The 20848-nt window shown below is 41.3% G+C and overlaps 1 protein-coding gene across 5 annotated transcripts in view; it reads left to right on the top strand.

Annotated features, from left to right (window-relative positions):
* Arhgap24 (Rho GTPase activating protein 24) overlaps nucleotides 1-20848 on the top strand; it is a 636889-nt gene that overhangs the window by 494166 nt on the left and 121875 nt on the right. The window contains exon 1 of one of the 5 annotated variants that reach the window (XM_055594599.1): nucleotides 7664-7732. The exons of the other annotated variants lie outside the window; for them this stretch is intronic. The gene's annotated coding sequence lies outside the window, so the exon portion shown is untranslated. Of the gene's footprint in view, nucleotides 1-7663; nucleotides 7733-20848 lie in introns of those variants that run through there. 5 annotated transcript variants of the gene reach the window in all.

Raw genomic sequence — 20848 nt, 5'->3', positions numbered from 1 at the left:
TTGTGTAGAGGACCCAAGTTAGACCTTAGCAGTGGTGCAAGTGAAGCCGCCATTTAGGGGAACATTAGCACCAAATTCTATCGCTATGTTTTATTTGGACATACACCTGTGCTTGTTCGAGAACTGAAGATAAATGCAGCAACAAAAGGTGCGCAAACTTCATAACACAGAACAATTTGTCGCAGAAAACCGGCAGATGGATTAAGGCATACACAAAATTTATAACAATTAGTGATAAATTGCTGTCATCTACGTTCGGCTGGTACCGCACAAACACATGCTTTAGCATCGATGTAGGCTGCTTTGCCCCAAAGACAACATTCTCAAGAATGAGCTTTTCGTTCCATGCTCATTTTCCTTTTTTGAAATTTGTTCTAAAAGAAAACTTTGAAAATAAAATCTAACAGAAAAATTGAAATACTCTCAGAGCTGTGTAACCGAAAATTAAGTTTGATCAGAAACCTGGAAGGAACTGAGTCACATCCCCAGTAGTGAAATGTAGAAATTATATTCATGCCCAAAATGCTGCAAAGGCTTTGAAAAATAAACTCTAAGCATATTTTACAATGTCTCATTTGAAAATTGTGGTTAAAAGAAAAATGCTTATAAAATATTTTAAAGGAAATAGTAAAAAATGTGTATTCAAACTATGACTATGTGATTAAAATTCTGTATGTGAAAATGTTACCCATGAATGCATACAAAAGGTTTAGAATTCACAAATGCATTAATATGTGTATGCGTGTTTATAGATAGGGAGATAAAAAATATACATAATATTTAGGAGGTCCAGAAATGGAGACAGTTTTCTTCAATGTCAAGAGTCCTATATTTAAATAGAAATATATTTAAATATATATTTAAGAGTAAGCTATTCACTTTCAAACAAGAGGCACAGTGTGATTATACCCCTGAATATATTAAAGGTAACCATAGTGCTATGTTTTAGTCAATAGAATATCAGACTAAAACTAAATTTTGAGTATTATTTTTATAAAAAAAAATGCATTTTCTTATGATGATGTAACTTAGCAGAACATCACCTTCTTCCAAATAAATGTGACCTAACTCTGCTCAGTTGCTACTCTTTGTCTTTAATAACTAAACTGTAGTGTCTCAATTATAGAATGGTAATGATGTCAGCGCATACCTTGGCTTAATTCCATGCCGTAGGCAAGGGATAACATGAGCACCAGTATTTTCTGCCTTTTATTAATAGCATTTATTGGGTTTGTTGTATTAAAAGTATGGAGTGTTCTATCTTTGAGCTTCAGGCTCTGTGCTTGTAGGGTATGGTCAACCCAGTTACATCTGCTTCCACTCTGTTCACAGGGCAAATCCCTTTGCTTTGAAATAGCGTGTTTGGCACTAATAAAGCTTTTTTTTTTCCCCCACGTAAGCATATTAGAAAAATGGTTTTGAACTTAAAAAGAAAAACCCATTGCTGTGTATTAAAAAGTAAAAACACTCAATTTGTGTGGGTCTGGTCTTGTATTTGTCCAATTTTCAAACATTGTTTCAGCAGAGTAATGACTCAGTAGCAGGTGGACTACCTTTAGGTTTAGACTGAATATTCTGAGCAGTATCAAGCTTTTTAATTTTAAGCCTTTCCCCGCCGCCCCAGAAACACATGCGGCACATCCACACATGCCGCTTCATTGGACAAGCTGTTGTTTCTTTATGATATGTAATCCTAAGCCCTATGCCAGCTGCTTCCTGCTTACATCAAAAAGGCCCGCAAAGCACAAACAAAAGAACAAATAGGTCAAGAGTAGCATGGGCCATGCCATCTCTCCCCCAGGCCTGCCCACCACAAGCAAATTCACGCTGCCATTGTGGAAGCCACTCTGGAATGTTCTGAACAGCAGTGCCTCTTAGATAGTGGTAGATTTCTTTGGGGTGATGTTTACACTGGCAACTTGTTATTATTCCCATTCTACTGATGGGCTGTTCCTGCCAGGCTGAGACTATGTTGCGCTGTATCCGTTCTCTCCATATTGGGGTTTGCAGGCATACGTATACAGATGCTCTCTCATTTGCCTGTATTAATTTGTATATGTTAAAACATTACTGAACCGCAAGACGCTCTGTATTTTGTCATAATTTTGCAGTGTTCAGAATTGAGTAACTCGACTCAAGTATTTCAATTCATGGTACTTTCGTGTCTCAAGACTGAGCTTTCCACTTGCAAAGGGTATACACTTGATGGAGGTGCTTTGTCAAAAGATACATTTAAACAAACAAACAAACAAACAAACAAACAAAAAACCTGATTCCTGCATTGTCACCTACGGTGGCTGTTCTCTTTGTACTCTTTGTGTATGTGTGTGTGTGTGTAGTGTGTGTTAATATGTTGAAGTCATTTCAGAACATTCACAAAAGCAAATGAAAAATAAAATTTCTATAATCTCGTTTCTTAGAGATAAATGCTATTAACATTGTAAAACATTTCAGATTTCTTTCTATACTGTTAAATATTGATTACAAAATTCCAGACACAATGTACTCATCATTTTAATATGCTTTTTAGTGATGCATTATTACCTCATGTAATGTATAATACACTCAATATACACATACCATACCTACTTTACAATTTACAGTGTTAAAACAATAGTATCTTTGAAAACTAACATAGTCTTGTAACTTTGGTCTTGATTACATCCTGGTGTCTGGATGCATTTTGAGCCCTATATTTTAGAAGATTTACCCTCAAGTTCCACTTGCTGAAGAGTAGGAGTTCATGTCCCCACACACGCCAGCATCCTCACAGAGCCCTGAGTTCAGCACACAGTTGGGAAAGCAGCTGGCCTCCTGGTTCCTGGGAGAGTGAAACTCTCCATGGCACATTCTATGTGTGTGTGTGATGGAAGTAATGGGGAGGACTAGGCTAGAAAGCTCTGTTTTCATAAGGATTTCAAATGTGTTCTCTGGTCATGACTGTGCAAGAAAATGACTGTGAGCGCCTACGAGTTAGTTTCTTCCTTTGACAATCCTCATGATTTTTTTCCACCTTTTTTCATATCCTTAAACGTTTCTTTTCCTAGAATTTATGATATGTAATCCTAAATCCCCTTTCAGTTGGTTCCTAGTTACAACAAGAAGATCTGTAAAGCACAAACAAAAGTACAAATAAGGGGAAAATAGCATCTAGGAAAGCTACATAGTGACATTGATTCTTTACTTCCCAGGCAGACAGAAACAGATATAGAGATATCATACATGTTATGCACCTAGAAAAAAAGTTACCATTAAGGAAAAACAGGAAATGATGGGCAGTCCCTGCCTGATGATGTTTTGACTTGTGTGATTTTTTTTTTAACTATTTCGTGGTCCGTAGGTGCTATGTATTCCCCAGAAGCCATGATTTAAGTATGGGTTGTGCCTTCTTCCCAGACCAGTGCTACAGTACGGTCCTCTCTCCCAATTCTGGGCCGCCATAGTGTCCCACCTCACTGTCAGTCACATGACCACGAGGATGAAGAGCACACATCCTACAATACGCTGAGCTGTGGTGCTCAGTAGGCTGAATGTATCAGGTGACTTTCAGTTTATGAGGCTCTCAAATTGCAGTGTTTACTGAGCCACGATCCAGGTTTATCCCAGTGGGAAGCCCTGAAGGACTTCAGGCTGGACCCACAGGAAGGCCCATGTAAGTTAAAACATTACCACACTGAGAAACTGAGGCAGGGGTCACAACTGAGCAGAGTAACAAGAACTCTACACTTCTCGCTCTTCCTGGCTTTCCACTGGTGTCTTCTCCTGGTTTTCTTCTTCATGGTTCAAATTTTCATTTAAGTTTCATTTCAAACTGTGATTCTACAATCAACATCTCTGATCCGAGACATAAACGTTCTAAGACAAAGGCGGTGAGAATGTGGTTGTGGTTTGGGACAGTATTTTATTGTCATTGCTAGTTTTGGGTTTTTTTTTTTGTTTGTTTGTTTGTTTGCTATGATAATTCACCTAGGCTGTTACTAGTCTATGAAACAAAGTATCAAATGGGTCAGTATAATTGTTTAAACAAAGTGTCCTACACTGTGTTCATCTTTGACTTTCTGAATTAAGAAGCAATTAAAATTCTTGTGAGTGGATCTTATTTGGATTATCATTGTTTTTATTTTTAAAAAATAATTCAGTCTGTAATCATCTCCTCCTTTATTTGGAAGAAAATATTTTTAGAGATGAGAAAATAGGGTTTTTTCCCCTTTTGATGTTTTGTGTATAGGTCAAGATAGGCTTCACAGCATACTAACTTATAAGAATTCAGCTCTCCAGTGAAATATACTACCTCCAGAGTAAGGGTTGAAGCAAACATTTTAAGTTCAGTAGCAATGCCAGAAAGCCCAAGAGAAGAGAAGTCTTCACTGCTGTTACTAACTGGATATTTCAGATGCCACTGGTAGTTTTGCTGTGTTATTTGCTTAGATGTTTGGTTGGTTTTTTTGAGCTGGGTTCTTCTACAGGCAGGCTGTCGTTAGGCTCAGAATGTAGCCATGAAAGCCCTTACATGCCTGATCTTCTTGCCTCCCTCTGCCATCCAAGGCTAGCATTGCAGACATGCACCTGGCACCAGGCCTTGTGTTCTTCCAGAACTCAGAACTTAACATGAAAAGAAACTTTTAAATGAAATTCTTCATTTCCTCTCCAACTGACTTCTTTGCCATTTATTTGCACTGTTGGATTATTTCTGCCCTAGCCAGTGGCCAAGGGGAATAAGAATGGCTCCTGTCTGTAGTTACAGTACCTGAAACAGGATAATGACCGCATTTGCAAGATATTTGGAAGCACAGCCTTCTAGGTTACTCCGTCGGGGAGACTAAGAAGCCTGGATTCATGAAAGCTGTTCGGCTACAGAATTTACAAATAGGTTTTCAAAATCAGAGACATTGTATCACCAGGCACACTCAGACAAGATTGGCGCAGGTGTGGAACAGGATGAAAGGTAGAAACAACAGCCTGGGAAGCAGGTAGGATTGGCTCTGCTTGGTGGGAGCTAGGACACAGGCGTGGTGTACCTTGAGGCTGGCACTGAGCCAGGGGCATGGACATCCCACAGAGGGTTGCACTTCAGACGAGACTGCAGCCTCTCAATGGACCCCACACAGCAAACCTGGCGTCACGTCAGCATCTTCAGACCCAAGATCAGTGAAAATTTATTTCAACTCAATACTACAGTTGGCAAAAATAAATAAATAAATAGTCATTTTTCATGTATGTCAAGAAAAGATTGCCTTGTTATATTTTAGGATATTCTTCAAGATCTTATGATTTAAAGACACTCAAGCAAAAAAATAAATAAAAGTATATTTCTTGTATTTTGAAGGGAGAGTAGCAATGTATTATAAAGAAAATGCCCAAACTTGTTTTTTTAATTGAAGACAATGGATCCCACTAAAACAACAAAAACAATATTGATATGTAATATCTATACTTATTCATGGGGTGAGGGGTAAAGACATGGCTCGTGGGGTAAGAGAAGGTTCTGGCAGAGAGCCTGAGTTTGTTTTCCAGCACTCAGTAGGCAATTTAAAAAAATATTGAAGTGTATTTTCCTTAAAAATCTTTGCATTCTTTATGTTGATTTGCCTTGTGAATACAGTGAAGGAAATTTCTTGCTAAGTCACATTTCTGCCTTCCCACTGTGTAAAAAACAAACTTCATTCTTTGTCTGAGAAAGGTATAAGTTAAATGATTTGCTCAGGCTGTGGGAACTCTGGGTCCTGAAGGACTTGGCTGTAATTTCAACACCATTAACCACTAGTTATCAGTGTTCACGTCAGTTATTCTCATGGCTGAAAGGGATAACAGCAGCTACCACATAGGGTTATTATGAGAATTAACAGAAGTGACGTTCCTTCCTTTAGACCTCCCAGTCTTGTGTACTTCACAGGACACAGGTGGGCCTCATCGTTAGCCCATTCCTTGCTCTTCATCTGCTTCCCCCTCTGTGTCTCCCACATCCTGACTTGTAAATAATGCATAAGTAATTGTAGGAATATTAGCATTGATGCCCACAGGCGTGTGATCTTGGATTAACCCAGTGGTGAACTGGCGAACTTGGCATTCCATCGCCAACCTTTCCCCTTCATTAATCGTCTTCCGCAGCCCCTGCCAACAGAGTCCACCAGGACACCAGGTTAACTGGGACGCCTGCTCTGCACGTGGGCACTCAAGTGGAGCTCCAGCTGGTTCACTCTCCCTCACAATTAACTCACTCTGGCCATACAGTGAGTGCCATCAGGTCCTGACACAAAGAGGACAGCCGTTCAATAAAATCCTTACCTCTATTTATAGCCCTCTTGAAGCAATCACTCTCCACCGAGCCGAAAGAGTCCTCGAAAACGACATCAATTCCCAGGCCACCACACTCAGCGGGGCGATTGGAAGGAAGAAAGGGGCTGTAAAGGGTCCCTTCCCCAGGATTCCAAAATAGATAAAGCATTTTGACCCACACTTTGTTCCATTTCACCCCCACCAGCCCAGGACGTAGTCAAGGCAGATGCTGGCCACAAACCCCAGTTTAATTCAAGAGACTGATGCCTAGGAGGATAAATCCACAACAGGTGAACAGCAGAATATGGATGCTGGGGAAGATGAGAAAGAGTGGGGCTGGCCTCTCATCCATGCCATCTTTGCCCAGATCAGTAACTAATTATTTGCCTGTGGGGAAAACCATGTAACTAAGAAGAAAGAATATTTCATAAAGCATTTAAGAACCTAAAATTGTTTCTACCTCACATTAGAGAACATTAAAATATAAGAACTAAAAATTTGGAACCATCCATTGAGAATCATCTATGATAGTTGTATCAATCTGTAGCTTACATGTACCTGTTATAGAAGAAATGCCCTCTTGAAGCCTGGCAGTATTAAAATGTGTGTGTGAGTCAAGACCGATCTTGAAGTGGAATGGTAGGAATTTTTACGAGAAATTTTAAATTGGTTCTGTCAGCTTTATAAAAACCTGCACCATCTCTCTTTCTTTAGCATGGGAGATCATTGCATAATTCCATTGTGTGCCCCCCCCAAAAAAAGACGAGTTAGTATGAACCAAAATAAAATATTTTTCTCTTAAAAGTATTATTTCATTCTGGCAAATGTTTTCATTGTATAGGACCCCTCTTAAACTTTGTTACCTGGAAAATAGCACCAAAACTTTTATAGCTTGAAAAAAAGGGGTGTATAGTTAATCAGTGTAGCTACACCGACGTCTGGAAGTGGTGTGTGTGTGTGTGTGTGAAAGAGAAAGGGGAGGTGAAGATGTCGGTGTGGGAGACATCATTGCTTGAAGCATGCCCCCGGGTTAGCTGATTGGCTGAATGCCATTTCAGAATCTCAGCTTCACTCTTCTCTGACCTCCTATTGTCCCGGCTCTGATTTATGGGACCTTGACGCTCTCCAAAGGCAAGGTGGCTGGAGTTTAGGTTCTTGGCTTCACAGCCCCTCCTCCTCCCCACGTCCCCGCCTCTTCTGCTTGTCTTCACCTTGTAGTAACCTTGCAGAACTCAGCAATTTTTTTCACCTGGGCTCCATAGCCAGGGAGTCCACTGGCGCTGAGCGAGAGCCGTGGTTTCCATTCCTGGGCGATGGAGTCATAGGAGAGACTGCAATGGGCAAACAGTGGGACCTGAGCCGGCTCGAATGTGCTCTAAGCCGCTCAGGCCAGAGCAGCTGCTGTGCCTGCCAGCCTGTGTCTGCCACTGACCGCTGAAGGGTGTGCTTGTGCAAGGTGAGAGCGGGGCCGTTCCTTAACTCGGAGACGAATTGCCAGGTACTGCTGTGATTGCGCTTCGTAATTCGGGTGGTTGGCTGCGTGTGGCTGTGTCCACGCCCCCGTTCGCCGGGAGAGGCCATTCAGCTCTCCACGGTGTGTGTCCGAATCACGGCAACAGATTGGACGTGGAGCGACCGGTCCTCACTGCACTGTGATCATTCAGTGCTTGCTCGGGTCCTTTCGTTAATCGCCGCTACCAAGTGTCATAGCAGTCCTTGTACGGGTCCGGTGCTCACTGGAAGGCGTGTGACAACTGCTTCAGATCTAATTCTGAAATATTCCTTTAAGTTCGTGAGGTGGTGTTTTCTTTGTGTACCCACGTACTAAGCACTGAAACTTTCTGAAGTCAAGTCTCTCGGGCTGAGCTAAGGACAGAAGTAGTCTGGGGTGTCTGTGTATTTGCTTATCAGAATGAAACGACCGGGTCATCTCTCTCTCTCTCTCTCTCTCTCTCTCTCTCTCTCTCTCTCTCTCTCTCTGTGTGTGTGTGTGTGTGTGTGTGTGTGTGCACGTGTGTGGGGGTGTGTGATTTTAAAGTTTCTTAGAACCAAAAGAAATCTCAGTAATACTTGTCTCCTGATATGCTTCTAATTAACTAACAGCATATACACTGTTTCTATGAACAGGTATAAATTGTACAGCTTCAATTTTTGTGCCTGCTAGGTAACACAGACACTGTAGGAGCTTGTGAAAGTATGTGAGGGCATAGCACAAATCCCCTCTGAGTTCTAACAACAGAAGCTAAACCATGTTCTTGGGGAAACAGACGGCCGTTAATCCGTAGCTAATGGAGCATGTTAGCGACTAACCCAAACCTATAAAACAGATAAAGAAGGTAGACGGTTCTGCAATGACTAAATACATATATAGGATATTTCCGTTCATGAGTCACAGCTCAGAATCCTGAATCTCAGATTTAGGTTTTGTATTAGTAGGATTAGAAAAAAGAAACAGAGGAAAGCTACTTAGGAAAGGACACTGTATTAAACTGGGGACTAATGATAAAGGAACAGTCCTGTGCCCTCCAGCCTTAGATGTTGAATTTCTAATGAAAGGGCAGAGCCATACCTAAGAGAAATCAGAGTCAGAAGAAATAAAGCCATGAGGAAATTTTTTTAAATAAAAGATGTTGTCAACCTATAGGATGTATTTGTCTGTAGTAATCAAGTAAATTCTGGAGCAAAGAGTAAAACAATTGACACCATACCTTTAAAATGTTTATTTAAAATTAGTTTACATGTAGGTAGACTTTGGAAACAAAATACATTTGTTTAATTAAATTCAATGTGTATTGAACTTATTGAAAACAATCAACAAATAATACAGAGTATCCAAATTATTGACATTACTTTTGTCTGTTTAGCAGAAATGTTTGGAAATCCCAAGCCATAATGCCACCTGTTTTCAAAGACATAAAGATTGCTTAATGCCTTGGACACTCTGCTTCTGGCTTCTTGCTTTCAGAACCCAAGACACTGTGAACTGATTTACAGACATAACCTGGCTCTACCGTCTGCATGATTTCCCCGTGAGGTAGAAGAGCAGCTGTGGGTAGGGGAACTGATAATACTGTTCTTATGTTGAATCCCTGACCCTGTTGGGTGTCCACGGCCATAATCTACAGTTTGGCTAATTTGTTTTAAGTGCTTAACATGACTTCAGTTCCATGACTGAAAAGGCCTTCTTATCCCTGTGTCATAAACACTCGAGCACCCACAGTTCTCTGAGGACATCAGGCGCGCATGTTCAAGTGTGGCCTGTTTGTATGCTCAACTTTGACACGAAAGGTTAGGTAGTCAACCTGGAGGAGACATCGTCAGTCTAAGCTGAGGGGAAGGACCTTGGGTGGTGTCTGTGCTTGTCTTTTAGGTGACAAGCTGGCTTCACAGAAAAAGGTCCATCCACAAAGTTTACATACCAAAGGCCCTAATCTCAAAGCAGACACCAATCTGTTCAAATACTTTTACTCGAATGCAGTTAAGCTCCCCTTTTAATGAAAGAAAATGATGTTTTCCTATTTGGACTAGATAAGTATCTGGAATTTTTGAAAATGTTTAAATATTTTGGCATGCTGTGTTCTTGCTTCCACTGTTTTTCTTTCAAATTTATGATGTTTAGTCCAGGCTCTGAGCTTCCTGCTGCATCCTTAGTTTACTGAAGGGCGCTTCTTTTGCTTTGTGTCATGGGCAAGCTACCCTTCGGGGGGAAGTGAATAATGCTCTGCCCTGTTGAGAGCAGAAGAACCCTATCTTCTCAGAGGTCAGGTGACCTGCTCACTGCCAGAACAGGAAATAGGATGACAGAGGGGAAGAGGGAGCCAGCTGGTCACTCTGCAGGCAATGGCTGTCTGTTGTGCCTGGCACGTCTATCACTCATGTATGGGCCTGTAAACCCACATGACGCGTCTCCACTGACTGGTGCAGTGTTCTGTTGAGTTGAGGATGGTGTACATGGAGCTGTACGCAGTACGCTTAGGAACTGGTATCTGGTATTTAGGCACTGAGTTCTATTCTACCCGTGAGCTTCCTTCAGAGAAGAGTGGAGTCCCATGGCATAGTGAACTGGGCAGGACTCCTGAGGCTTACTCCTGGCTCCTTGGGTAGGTCTAAGTTATACGGGGAAAGGATACATGGAAACAGAGAGTATGCTAAGACTCTTCCCTGTCCTTCTGAGGCCAGTCCTGATGTCCACGGGCTCCTCAGAAGATTTGGGGGTTCTAAGTGATCAGAAGCTGAAGTGAGAGCAGACGCAGCTCAAGGTTGTTCTTTGGAGACACAGACTGCAGACACTTCTTGCATGTCTACTTAAAAGGCCTTTATTTTTAGTTTTAGTTTTTCTTTTTGAAACAGAGCCTTCTAATACCCAGGATAACCTCAAACTTGCTAGGTAACAGAGGGCAGCCTTAAACTTGGCATCTCCCTGCCTCTGCCTCTGGAGTGCTAGGATTGCAGAGATGAGACACTGTACCCTGTTTGTATAGTTTTGGGGGTTAAAATCCAGATATTCTTGCATGCTAGAAAGCATTTTAGCAGCTGGCCTGCATCCCTGGTTTCTGGCCTTATTTATCTTATGCTCAGTGTCTTCCAAGAAAAAAAAAAAAAAGGTAGTTGCCTGAGGATCAACCTAGATGTTAACTACTCATCCTTGGTCATCACCAGAGCCACCTGAGGAACTGATTCTTCCTTTTCAAAATGCCTGTGACCATGATTGTTGTTTTTTATTTTTCTGAACTTTTCCACATTTGAATATGTATGACATTTCTTGGGTACGGGACTCAGGTCTAGACATGAAGTTCATTTTTCTTCCATGGGTATTTTATGCTTAAGTCACCTGGAGGCAATTCCACACATACTCTTAGAGCCTGTGGCCTGACTTCAGTTTGCCTCAGGAGTTCATGACTGAAATTTCTGCCTGTGGTGTTGGTGTTCAAGAAGCAACACCATAGAGCACTTTGCAGTAAGAGTGTAGAGGTTGGCGGTGTGTATCTATGTGTCATGACCAGCACAATTCCTGTTTAAATATTGGAATTATTTCTACTAGCACGGGTTTCGAAGACTCACATCTTGTCTACACACAATTTTTAAGAATGTGTCAATTATCCACTAAATGTAAACTTTGTTTAACCTGCTCCCCCAAACATTCTCAACAATAAACCATTCCCGGAATCACCCAGAAGCTGAGGCATGCATGGCTCTGTGCAGCAGGACCAGCTTAGCAAACGAAAGGCCCAGTGTTCCATCCCCAAGATCCACTACAACACACACACACACACACACACACACACACACAAGATCTCTGAGACATGTAATTACAACTTCAAAATATTCCTACTGAGCATGGGCATTCTTCATGGAGAAACCATTGCCAAGCATCTGATGACATATTGAGCTTTACGAGAATTTCTAAGAATTTTTCCTCAATATTTTTTAAGTCAATGAAAATACACTTTCATTTTCCTCTTTGACGAAATATTTTAAACATCACTGTGTGTTGCATGTTTTGATAATGAAGTATTAAACAATATGGAGGCTCCATCTCTTGCAATTGCCGGTCTCCTACAGAAAGAGCAAAATATGGCATGAGGCATCAGAGCATGCTGACATGTCCAGAGATGTTATTTTGTAGCTATAGAGAAGCATGTTCTATGGTTTCTAAGTTCTCTTATGAATCTCTAAAAGTTTTTACTGTTCCCCCTGTGCTAATACTGTAAACCAATAAAAGGGCTGAAGAGCAATGAAATCCTCTTTATTAATGAACTTACTGTATTTATTGTGCCATACAGCTACTAATTATTGGACTATATCTCAACAATAATTGTTTCCAAATTAGGTTCTAATCACCCTCCCCAATTAGGCTAGAATTGCTTTAGAGAATGCTCTCTTTGTAGATTCACCTTTCAATTTTGGTTTAAACCATTATTTGGCATGTTAGTCATTTAATAAATGAAAGTAAATGAATAATGAATAAACCAACCAAACATTGTAGTACAATTATCTAAATATTTCCTACAACCTTTTATGTTCTTTTTAGTATAGTTTTCATAACAAAAAAATTCAAGAATATATTAAAATAATGATTATTCCAATTAAACAAAAATACCATTCTCTGCCAAGAGTGGTGGCTCACACCTTTAGTCCCAGCACTCTGAGAAGCAGAGGCAGGTAGATCTCTGTGAGTTTGAGGCTAGCCTGGTCTACAAAACGAGTCCAGGACAGTCAAGGCTATACAGAGAAGCCTTGTCTCAAAAAATCAAAACCAAAAGAAAAAAAAAAAAGCATTATTCCTCATCACACACAAGCATGACTAGAAAGCATAAAATGTACCAAGACACAAGTATAAATTAGTTAGAAATTCGGGCTTTAGTTGACTTGGCAAACTATCATTGCATGTCCTTACTTCTCAACTCAGACATGGTCTACACGGGTATTAAACAGTGGAACAGGATGATTAGTTTAAAAGTAGGATAGACTGACATTTCCACTCCTGCTCTGGTCAAATGGGAACACTCAAAATCACATTTCTCCTTGTAGGCCACCTTTTAATTTATTAAATATTTTTAAAAGGAGAAAATAAATTTCTTGTTTGAATGAAGATGGAATTTCTTCACTCACTATTTTCTTTTCCCATTCCAGTGACAGATTGGCATCTCCCCACGGAATTTCGTATATAAATGTGGAATTTCAAAGCTGGGGGTAGGGTAGGAGAAAGAGCCCATAAGTATCAAACACTGGTACCAGGGGCCACTTAGAAAAGATGAGACAGAGAGAGAGAGAGAGAGAGAGACAGAAGGGTCCACTACACAAAAATAAATCTAAAAGAGTCAAAGACATGAACTACGAAGCTGAGAGTATTTAGAAGCAGGCCTTAGCGTGACTGCTTACATACAACAAATGCTATACCAATGTCTCTAATCTGCCGTAAGCTGTTGTAAGGGGAGTTGGAGGGAGGCATTCTACTGTAGCAGAAGTGAGGGCTCCAACGTGGCAGGCTTTTTTATTCCGACACCCCAGCATTCCCCTGTGCTTTTCAGGCTGCCCAGGAGCAAACAAGGAAGAAGTGGTTAGAGTATGTCTTACAGTAGAGCCACGTGAGTGTGCAGAGACTGTTTTCTCGATCAGACTGTTCCTGATTCCTAAGTCTGATACTTGCCTGAGGCCTCACAGTGGGGTTGGCAGAATTCTGATCTGGGGTTCTCATTGTGGAGGCAATGGAGTGGAGAGTTGGGAGCCGCCTGTGGGCCTTCCAGCTGCATTGGGCTGGACTACACCAGAATCCCCAGAAATCATGGATTCCAAGCAGTCAAGGAGGGGGAACACTTCAACTAGGAATGGCTTTGTTTGTTTATTTGTTTGTTTGGTTTTGGTTTTTCATCTGAGCCTGTACTTTATTTTTTTGTGTCCTGTTCTTCCAGATAATTTCCTTACCCTGAAATTCCCTCTAGTTCCCTGCCTCCTGCCATGACCTCCCACAACATTTCAGGCCATACCCTGACCTGGTAACAGGAACACTTACAGCATTCCCGCTTAGCTCCCCAGCCTAGCAGCCTGGATGGAGCAATGTGCAGTGTTCTAGCAACAGATTAAGCCAAGTCCACAGCACTTCAAAAGCTGCGGCCACCAAGTCATACTTGGAATACCTGCCTAAGGGTTTGTGTTAGCCAAGAAAGCCATACATGTTTTCAGCACCTGAAAGTTTATCTTTCATTGAAACCTGGGGGGTGCAATCACTTTCAGAAATAATCACTGATAAAATTAGCCAAAGTGCTACACATGGGGGTCAGATGTGTACATGCTCAAACATCCATGAGGGACACTCAGATGTCAGCAGAGGGTGGCTGCGACCATCAGAACTATTTATTATGACCAATGAACACAGAAAGTGGAGGAGGCTAGACCCCCCCTTTGGGAACCTTGAGTGAGCTGTTAGAAGATGAGACTTAGTCTTTCTGGGCCTGTGTTTTGCATTTGTAAAACCAGCCCGAGTCTCATATAAATGCTGCAGTGTGTACATAGGCTTTTCACAGCAGACAAAATGAAAAGTTAATTTGCGGACGGTAGTATTTTAGCAAATGGATTACCAGGATTTGGTGGACCTGAGAATTTTCCTAGCTGGGAGGAAAGATAAGGGAGGGCAGTGATTATTAAAGAGAATAAGGCAGATGAGTGGAAAATAAAGAGGGTGGGTGATTATCAGAAAACAGATTTCTTATTATTGATGCCGCCCCCAACAGCACTAAGACAAGCAGACTCTAAGACAACACTTAGCAGCACTAAGACAACAGCACTAAGCAGCAGACTCAGTAGAGGACTTACCTATGTTTGATGATGATTATACAAAAGAAGAATGGGATGGAGACAGAGGGACGAAGAAAAAGAGGGCATAAAAGAACATTTTTTTAATAATAAACCATGTTGTCTTATCTGAACTCCTTAGGTCCAATTTCGCTTATGTTCAAAGTCTGCCCTGGCCCGCCCCCTCTCACAGCACAAGGCCACAACAAATACTGAAATGTAGACTCACTGATTACAGAAATGTATTATCAGTCCATGGGGAGAAAAAGAAAGAGAGACTCAGTGTGCTTTGAACACACAGAATGTGATGCACCTGCAAAATCAAAGGGACAGAAACTGAAGTCTGAAGTTTCTGGCAGAAATCAAGGGGTGAACACAGGCCCCAAATTACAAGACCATTTGTTACAGGCAAATATTGGTTGTTCCCTGCTTTGTGATATCATTGTTCTAGTGATCCTTGCTCACTAATGGCGATATCTTCTCTGTGTGAAAGCCCAGACCCTCCCACAAGTTACGAACACTCCATCAGAACAGTAGCAGCCTGCAGTGGGGAACTACAGAGACAATGCAAAGGCATCTAACTACATCCGAAAGTGTACTAGCCAAGTGTCAGAAGTCAGGTCTATGCACCTTGCCTTTGATTAATTTCACAATCAGATTCTTACTCATTTAAAACTCGAAGCATTCAGGTGGTGCGTATTCATAACTCAGCACTTGAGGAGAATCAGGCCACTCATGAGTTCAAGACTAGCTTGAGCTATGTAGGAAGTTTGAAGCTAGTCTGAGGTACAAGAGACCCTATGTGAAAACAGAAAACAACTGAAAGATCAAATAACATTCCATAATGCTTCTGAAGTTACTCACCAGGTCTTTTGAGGGATATATTTACTGTGGGTCTGATTCACAGGAAGTCATTACTGAGGTAGTGAGAATAACTGGATGCCCTCCTCCTTTTCCTCCTCTTCCTTCTTTTACTCTTCCTCATCGAGACAAGGTCCCATGTATTCCAGGCTGGCCTCAAGTTCATTATGTTGCCCAGCCTTGAACTTCTGATCCCCCTGCCTCCACAGGTTGAGTGGCGTGGCGGGATTACAGGCCACATTCACTGTGCGGTTTACACAGTGGTGGCCACTTACGTAGAAATTGAGACCAGGGCTTTGTGAGCCGTGCCAAGCACTCTGCCAGCTGAGCTGCATCCCCACGCCTCTTGCCCATCTCTTATCAAATAAACACTATAGACGCCCCCGCCACACTACCTGTATTCATTGCACACTTACTAACCCTGGTGAAGTGGTCAGCAGGAAAAGAGCTTTGTTTCTTGTGGGATGACTCAAAAAGAAAAGTGATTGATGTGATTGTTAAATAATTTTCAGGGCTATAAAGGATGCAAGGAGATAAACCAAAATGGAAGGTTGTACGCAAGCGCAGTTTTTAGTAAGTTATAGAGGTTGAATGTGGCCGTCTTGAGGAGGTAGGAAAGAACATCATTGTCGCCTACATGGGGTCAACATCTATGTGTTATCTGTGTGTGAGTCGCAGTGTTCTTCATACTACGACGAAGTTTGACGGTGTATCAGAATGTCTGTGTCACCGAGTAGAGGAAAGGAAATGATGTGGTGGAGGTTTCTCTGACAGCTTCTGGATGAGGAGTCATGAGTTCCTTAGTTGAAAATGGCCGATTTCACCTTGTGTCCCACAGACATTCTCAGTGTGCATCTGTCTCTGTGTCTAAGTCTCTCTTTCTGCTGAGGACACCAGTCTTACGGCGTTTGCATGTTTGAAAGTCTCTTCTAAACAATTGAAGAGACATGGTGAACTCTTGGTTCAGTTCAGCCTTTCTGCCCTGTGAGGGGTCCTCCTTGCCTAAAACGGCAGGTCAGGTGGAGCTCATGCAGGCAAGGGCACATGCCATCAAACGGGGAAGAGTTTAAAATGAGAGATGGAACTAAACTTTGCCCCAAGTCATCCTGGGCAAGTGCAGAAGAAAAGCAGCATCCCAAGAGGCGGTCAAAGTAAGGTTCTATGGGGTGGGGCCTTGGTGTGACACATAATTAGGTCACTGAAGCAAACTAAAGTAAAGGGTCTGCTCTCCTAAGACTCAGAACATCTGAAACATGCAACAATGATCCCAATAAAACAGCTATGCAGTGGGTACTATTGCAAATAAATTCCCTGTGTAAGAATGAAGTGCTGGAACAGAAAATTAGACACTCTTCTCTTGTTAAGTAATCGTTGAGAGTCAGATCTGTTGCACTTTCTGTGAATTCAGTAGAGGAACACCTTCAAGTTTCTCACAATCACCTTCACAAACGAGGAAGGAAGAAATTTATTCGGATTTGAACATTTTTAGTTTTAAAATTGTGCAAAAGGGGAACATAAGAGTAAGTGCTGGCAAGACCATTTTCGTGGTCTTGTTTAAAAGGGCAAACATTCTAGATTGTACTAAAAGTTTAACTTACTGTTAAAGGCAAAAAAAAAAAAAAAAAAAAACCAGTCCATGCAGGTTGATATTGTTGGTAATTTATAATAGCTTTTGTTCAACCTACCTTTCCATTTTGTTCAGATAAAAGATATGGAATTACTGTGTTTGAAATATTTTCTTATGGTTTGTAATATTTTTGTAAATTGTGGTATTTTAAGGTTCCCCCACTTTTATTTTCCATAGTTGTATTTTAAAAGTTTGGGCTCTGTTATTGGAATCAGGCTGCCAAGAATCCATGTATATAATTGAACTAATACCATCCTTATAATGGCTACATTTTCAACTTAAGTTTTTACTCCCTTATGCACAGTTTGAGATAAATAAATTTTTGAAATATGGACACTGAAAAAAAATGTCTCACAATCCTTCTTTAGAGGTCTTTAAGTGTTATATTGCACAGCAGGAATGATGTGCATATGTGCCAGCCACTTTCCTAAGAGCTTCCACACCCAAATGCTTTTAATTCTCACAAGAGTGCTATAAATAACAGATAAAAAAAAAAATTGGGCAGTTGAGGAAGTTGAGACAGAGGCTAAATACATTCAGTCAACTCTTGGCTGAGTCAGAGCTCAAATCCGATCCTGTAGCCTTGTGGCTTAACCACCGGGGATACTGGTTCTCAAGAGAGACATGTGATTTTTCTGAGTCTGTCTTTAAAACACCAAAATGAGCACGTTAAAATGTGCATTCTAAAAGCTGTAATTACAGTTATTTGTACAGATGAGTTGCACCCTGATTTTTTCTTTGAGCTGTCCTTCTTTGTGTGATGTGCTTCAAGGCACAGTTTCTTTTAGGTATGAAGAAATAGCCTTCATACCTTCCATGCCCTCTTTTCCTTGCCGTGGACTTGCTCACGTCTTTCTCCTCCTCTGGCAGGTTTTTGGCTCATCCTCTCTTTGAGCCAGGCTAGTGTTCTCATTCGTTGCTGTAATTGGGTTCTGGTCTGTTTGAAGTTCTCACCAACATCATATGTCACTTGTACAACCTGACCATGTCCCCGGTGTTCTCATGAACAATTAATTAGCTTAGAGCACAGCCAGTGAATTTTTGATCCCTACTTGGTTGCCGAGAGAAGGAAGAACATGAAGAAGAACTAAAAGTAGCAGCAATCCCATTACTTTTGAAAACGCTAAGGAGCCATAAAATAATCAATAAAAGTAATTATGCAGATTGAATTAAACATTAAAATAGTAATTTTAATTGTATAATTCTTAACACCGTCCTTGTCTCAAAGAACTTTGCTCAAAGAGGGAAGCATATGTATCGATCTCAGTTATGTACTAGAAGAAGGAAACTGTCTATTGTTCAGCTATTTTAACCTTTATCAATACTATTTACTCAAAATTGGAACAGCCTAATGGTATTTATGTTCGCATGTCACCTATTTATTACTGAAGATGAAGCATAGTCATACACATACACATACATATATACATGGCTGTATAATGTTTTATGTTTAAAAAATATTACTGCAGTGTTTTTAAGATGACTTAGAAGGTACCAGGCACCCATCTAAATAAACTGAGGGTCATTCGTGTGGCTGGAGAAATCAAAACAGACAAGCAAGCACATTATGGATTAAACATATGCTTATGCGTTCCTTTTTTTTAACTTTTTAAATTTTTTTGATTAATTACACTTTATTCATTTTGTATCCCCCATAAGCCCCTCTCCTCCCCTCCCAATCCCACCCTCCCTCCCGTTTCTGCATGCATGCCCCTCCCCAAGTCCACTGATAGGGGAGGTTCTCCTCTCCTTCTTTCTGATCTTAGTCTATCAGTTCTCATCAGTAGTAGCTGCATTGTCATCTTCTGTGGCCTGGTAAGGCTGCTCCCCCCTCAGGGGAAGGTGATCAAAGAGCAGGCCAATCAGATTATGTCAGAGGCAGTCCCTCTTCCCATTACTAGGTAACCCATTTGGACACTGAACTGCTATGGGCTACATCTGTGCAGGGGTTCTAGGTTATCTCCACGAATAGTCCTTGGTTGGAGTATGAGTCTCTGGGAAGTTCCCTGTGTTCAAATTTTCTTGTTCTGCTGCTCTCCTTGTGAAGTTCCTGTCCTCTCCAGCTCTTACTATTTCCCACTTCTTACATAAGATCCAACTCTGCCTGACAGTTGGCCATCAGGCTCAGCATCTGCTTTGATAGTCTGCAGGGCAGAGGCTTTCAGAGGCCCTCTGTGGAAGGTTCCTAGTTTGTTTCCTGTTTTCTTCTTCTGGCTTTCAGAGGCCCTCTGTAACAGGTTCCTAGGCTGTTTCCTGTTTTCTTCTTCTTCTGATGTCCATCCTCTTTGCCTTTCAGGATGGGGATTGAACATTTTAGTTAGAGTCCTCTCTCTTGCTTAGTTTCTTTAGATGCACAGATGTTAGTGGGTTTGTCCTATGTTGTATATCTATATAAGTAAGTATATACCGTGTACAAAAAGGACATTTGTGCAACCATGTTTGTAGCAGCTTTATTTGTAATAACCAGAAGCTGGAATCAACCCAGATGCCCCTCAACTGAAGAATGGATGCAGAAATTGTGGTACATCTATACAATGGAATATTACTCAGCAATGAAAAAATAAGGAAATCATGAAATTTTCAGGTAAATGGTGGGACCTGGAAAGGATCATCCTGAGTGAGTTGTCCCAGAAGCAAAAAGACACACATGGTATATGCGTTCCTTTTTACTGCTATGATAAAACACCACAACCAAAAGCAGCTCAAGATGAATTTTTATTTTGACTTACAGTTGAAGATGGATGAGTCTGTTACGGCATGACAGCATGTGCCTGGGGTGTCAGCAGCACAGGAAGCTAAGAGAGGGCATCTTCAGCAGCATGTAGGAACACAGGGAGAGAGAGAACTAGGAACGGGGTGGGCTGCCAAGCCTCAAAGCCCTCCCTCAGTGGCACGCTTTCTCTAACGAGGCCCCACCTCCTGGAAGGGATCATGAGGTTCCGGAACAGCAGCACCTTCTCAGAGCCATATGTTCCCATCCCTGCTCCTACAGAAGATAAGTTCATTCAACCCGCTGCTCTAGGTAAGCTCTAATTTTAAAATGCTTTTAAGTAAACTGGCTCCGACCTCACAATTCCTCAAGAGACCAATGGACTCACTTTTTTCCGACCTGCATTGCAGTTCTTGTCTCCAGGCATGGAGGATGTATGTGTGAAGGCTATGGAGGGGAGATAAGTCTTGGGAAGGACAGTATGTCTACTTGTCCTCTCAGCTCTGATGACCATGTGGCCCTGTGGACAGCTCTGCGATGGCTGTCCTGTGGCATTCTCCATGTCTCTGGCTCATTCCTTGTTATTTGTGATTCATATATCACTCATTTCTGCTCTAAATATGGTTTGGGATATTTAGTGGGGCTGGGTTTGATGCCTTGGGTTCTATATTTAAAAAGACATGAGATTTTCAAAGTAGAAGATTGTCATGACCGCTCACAGAGACCCTTCCTGTACTGAACTAACATTGAAGAAATACAGCTTCTATAAATCAAAATTCAATTAATATTTTCAGCATTGTCACACAACTTGTTGGGAATAGCTTTGAAGTTGGCTTAGAACCATTTATCATGTCACTTGATCAGCAGTTCATTCATGTTAGAAATCTCATGGGTGAAGAACACAGACAGAGAGCAAAATCAATGACCCAACCAGAAAGCATAAATCAACGTATCAAACATAAACCTGCTGATTATTGTGCCTCATTTCATTTTAGTCTCTTGGTTTGGGCTTTCTAAAATGTTATAAAGACCATAAAAACGGAGCCACTGAAAGGGCCACCCTAACACCTGCTGTTAGGGTG

Source organism: Psammomys obesus, unplaced genomic scaffold (genome assembly GCF_907164565.1).
Source record: "Psammomys obesus unplaced genomic scaffold, mPsaObe1.curated_primary_1811, whole genome shotgun sequence".
Classification (NCBI taxonomy): Eukaryota; Metazoa; Chordata; class Mammalia; order Rodentia; family Muridae; genus Psammomys; species Psammomys obesus.
The sequence above is the reverse complement of the archived record's forward strand: the minus strand, read 5'-3'. Positions and strand labels throughout refer to the sequence as shown.